This window comes from Anarhichas minor, unplaced genomic scaffold (assembly GCF_050575085.1).
Source record: "Anarhichas minor isolate MPS153535 unplaced genomic scaffold, ASM5057508v1 ptg000226l, whole genome shotgun sequence".
Classification (NCBI taxonomy): domain Eukaryota; kingdom Metazoa; phylum Chordata; class Actinopteri; order Perciformes; family Anarhichadidae; genus Anarhichas; species Anarhichas minor.
Window position 1 is genome coordinate 15,001 of NW_027466672.1, and position 5,000 is coordinate 20,000.

Sequence of the window (5,000 nt, forward strand, 5' to 3'; positions counted from 1 at the left end):
TGTAGCATAGGGGAACCGCCAGAAGCGCTGGACCCTTCAGCGCTTCGCTCCTATCCCCTACTACGGCTGTAGCATAGGGGAACCGCCAGAAGCGCTGGACCCTTCAGCGCTTCGCTCCTATCCCCTACTACGGCTGTAGCATAGGGGAACCGCCAGAAGCGCTGGACCCTTCAGCGCTTCGCTCCTATCCCCTACTACGGCTGTAGCATAGGGGAACCGCCAGAAGCGCTGGACCCTTCAGCGCTTCGCTCCTATCCCCTACTACGGCTGTAGCATAGGGGGACCGCCAGAAGCGCTGGACCCTTCAGCGCTTCGCTCATATCCCCTACTACGGCTGTAGCATAGGGGAACCGCCAGAAGCGCTGGACCCTTCAGCGCTTCGTCCCTACTACGGCTGTAACATAGGGGAACCGCCAGAAGCGCTGGACCCTTCAGCGCTTCGCTCATATCCCCTACTACGGCTGTAGCATAGGGGGACCGCCAGAAGCGCTGGACCCTTCAGCGCTTCGCTCATATCCCCTACTACGGCTGTAGCATAGGGGAACCGCCAGAAGCGCTGGACCCTTCAGCGCTTCGTCCCTACTACGGCTGTAACATAGGGGAACCGCCAGAAGCGCTGGACCCTTCAGCGCTTCGCTCATATCCCCTACTACGGCTGTAGCATAGGGGAACCGCCAGAAGCGCTGGACCCTTCAGCGCTTCGCTCCTATCCCCTAGTATACACTGGGTAGTCTGTTCCTATCATTGTGTGCAAGGTGGCTTGGTTACCCCCTACCAAAATGGGTCACAGCCGTAATAGGCGAAGTACAGAAGCGCTGGAACCTTCAGCGCTTCGCCCCTATCACGGCTTTAAAACCCGAGCGAAAAACTCTATGTCCTTAAACGAAATACCCGTTTTGCGCGGTCCATATCTCCGCGAAAACACAACGCACAGCCGGGACACTCATATCTAATTGTAGTCCAAGTCCCCCTCTACAAACACATCCGAGTGGATCCTGGATGCGACCTCCACAGCCGAGGCACGAGTCGGTCAAAGTAGGTCGCAGGGACCATATTACGCGCGCCATATCTACCCGGAAATAGAACGCACAGCGGGGATACTCATGCCCAGTTGTCGAGCTGGAAGTCCTCTAACCACCCATATAAGATGAATAATAAACGGATACACACAGCCGATGCAGCGCGTGTTTGAAAACCGCCGATCGATCTTCATACTCTGACAAAATCACAGCGAAAAATCCTTAAACCAAATACCCGTTTTGCGCGGTCCATATCTCCGCGAAAACACAACGCACAGCCGGGAACCTCATATCTAATTGTAGTCCAAGTCCACTTCTACAAACCTATCCGAGTGGATCCTGGATGCGAGGTCCACAGCCGAGGCACCACGCGGTCAAAGTAGGTCGCAGGGGCCCTATTACGCGCGCCATATCTACCCGGAAATGGAACGCACAGCGGGGATTCTTATTTTGAATACACGGTCCCGACGTCCTCTAACTACCCATATAAGCAGAATAATAAACGGGTATCCACAGCCGAGGCAGCACGTATTTGAAAACCGCCGACCGATCTTCATACTCTGACAAAATCACAGCGATAGCGCCAATACTCTGTTTCCTTAAACCAAATCGCCGTCTTGCGCGGTCCATATCCCCGCGAATACACAACGCACAGCCGGGACACCTATGCCGACGTGTAGCCACCGTCAACCTCTAAAGACATGTGGAGGGTGATCCACAATCGGACACTCACAGCCGAGGCACGACGCGGTCAAAGTAGGTCGCAGGGACCATATTACGCGCGCCATATCTACCCGGAAATAGAACGCACAGCGGGGATACTCATGCCCAGTTGTCAAGCTGGAAGTCCTCTAACCACCCATCTAGACACTCCTATAAACGGATACACACAGCCGATACAGCGCGTATTTGAAAACCGCCGACCGATCTTCATACTCTGACAAAATCAAAGCGAAAGACTTAAACGAAATACCCGTTTTGCGAGGTCCATATCCCCGCGAATACACAACGCACAGCCGGGACACTTATACCCGATCGTAGACCACATCCACCTCTACAAACCTATCCGAGTGGATCATGGATGCGACCTCCACAGCCGAGGCACGGTGTAGTCAAAGTAGGTCGCAGGGACCACATTACGCGCGCCATATCTACCCGGAAATAGAACGCACAGCGGGGATTCTTATACTGAATACACGGCCCCGACGTCCTCTAACCAACTATGTAAACTGAATAATAAACGGATAACCACAGCCGAGGCAGCGCGTGTTTGAAAACAGCCGACCGATCTTCATACTCTGACAAAATCACAGCGAAAGACTTAAACGAAATCGTCGTTTTGCGAGGTGCATATCTCCGCGAATACACAACGCACAGCCGGGACACTTATACCCAGTTGTAGTCCACGTCCCCCTCTACAAAACTATCGGAGTGGATCCTGGATGCGAGGTCCACAGCCGAGGCACGGTGTAGTCAAATTAGGTCGCAGGGACCATATTACGCGCGCCATATCTACCCGGAAATAGAACGCACAGCGGGGATTCTTATACTGAATACACGGCCCCGACGTCCTCTAACCAACTATGTAAGCTGAATAATAAACGGATAACCACAGCCGAGGCAGCGCGTGTTTGAAAACAGCCGACCGATCTTCATACTCTGACAAAATCACAGCGAAAGACTTAAACGAAATCGTCGTTTTGCGAGGTGCATATCTCCGCGAATACACAACGCACAGCCGGGACACTTATACCCAGTTGTAGTCCACGTCCCCCTCTACAAAACTATCGGAGTGGATCCTGGATGCGAGGTCCACAGCCGAGGCACGGTGTAGTCAAAGTAGGTCGCAGGGACCATATTACGCGCGCCATATCTACCCGGAAATAGAACGCACAGCGGGGATTCTTATACTGAATACACGGCCCCGACGTCCTCTAACCAACTATGTAAGCTGAATAATAAACGGATAACCACAGCCGAGGCAGCGCGTGTTTGAAAACAGCCGACCGATCTTCATACTCTGACAAAATCACAGCGAAAGACTTAAACGAAATACCCGTTTTGCGAGGTCCATATCCCCGCGAATACACAACGCACAGCCGGGACACTTATACCCAGTTGTAGTCCACGTCCCCCTCTACAAAACTATCGGAGTGGATCCTGGATGCGAGGTCCACAGCCGAGGCACGGTGTAGTCAAAGTAGGTCGCAGGGACCATATTACGCGCGCCATATCTACCCGGAAATAGAACGCACAGCGGGGATTCTTATACTGAATACACGGCCCCGACGTCCTCTAACCAACTATGTAAGCTGAATAATAAACGGATAACCACAGCCGAGGCAGCGCGTGTTTGAAAACAGCCGACCGATCTTCATACTCTGACAAAATCACAGCGAAAGACTTAAACGAAATACCCGTTTTGCGAGGTCCATATCCCCGCGAATACACAACGCACAGCCGGGACACTTATATCTAACTGTAGTCCAAGTCCCCCTCTACAAATCTATCCTAGTGGATCATGGATGCGAGGTCCACAGCCGAGGCACGATGTAGTCAAAGTAGGTCGCAGGGGCCATATTGCGCGGTCCATATTTACCCGGAAATGGAACGCACAGCGGGGATTCTTATACCGAATCCACGGTCCCGACGTCCTCTAACTACCCATATAAGCAGAATAATAAACGGGTATCCACAGCCGAGGCAGCACGTATTTGAAAACCGCCGACCGATCTTCATACTCTGACAAAAAGCGCCGGGCGATCTTCATACTCTGACAAAATCACAGCCGTTTTTATATCGTTTTGCGAGATGGATATCTCCGCGAATACACAACGCACAGCCGGGATACTCATACCTAATTGTATAATACGTCTACCTCTACAAACCTATCCGAGTGGATCCTGGATGCGAGATCCAGAACCAGGATCCATATCGCGCGGGTAAACGGCGGGAGTAACGAGGACTCTCTTAAGGTAGGGGACGTTACTGGGCTGCGCTGCGAAAGACGAGCGCCAAAACTCTGTTTCCTTAAACGGAAGCGCCGTTTTGCGAGGTGGATATCTCCGCGAAAACACCACGCACAGCCGGGACACTTATACCCAATCGTAGACCACGTCCACCTCTACAAACCTATCCGAGTGGATCCTGGATCCGAGACCCACAGCCGAGGCACCACGCGGTCAAAGTAGGTCGCAGTTGCCGTTTTGCGCGCTCCATCTCTCCGCCAAAACACCACGCACAGCCGGGACACTTATACCCTATTGTAGACCCCGACCTCCTCTAACCACCCATACATGCAGAACAATAAACGGATACCCACAGCCGATGCAGCAAGTAGTTCAAAAGCGCCGGCCGATCTTCGTACTCTGACAAAATCACAGCGAAAGACGAGCGCCAATACTCTGTCTCCTTAAACCAAATCGCCGGTTTGCGCGGTGCATATCCCCGCGAATACACAACGCACAGACTCGGCCCCTACGCCGAATAGTAGACCACGTCCACTTCTAAAGACCTGTGGAGTTTGAGCCACAATCGGACACTCACAGCCGATGCACGACTCGGTCAAAATAGGTCGCAGTAGCCACATTGCGCGGTTCATATCTCCGCCAAAACACAACGCACAGCCGGGATACTTATGCCGAATTGTAGACCCCGACGTCCTCTAACCACCCATCTAGACACTCCTATAAACGGATACCCACAGCCGATGCAGCGCGTAGTTCAAAAGCGTCGGCCGATCTTCGTACTCTGACAAAATCACAGCCAAAGACGAGCGACAATATCGCCGGTCTGCGAGGTCCATATCTCCGCGAAAACACAACGCACAGCCGGGACACTTATACCCGATCGTAGACCACATCCACCTCTACAAACCTATCCGAGTGGATCCTGGATCCGAGACCCACAGCCGAGGCACGATGTACGCAAAGCCGGTCACAGTAGCCGAGCGCCAATACTCTGTTTCCTTGAACAAAATCG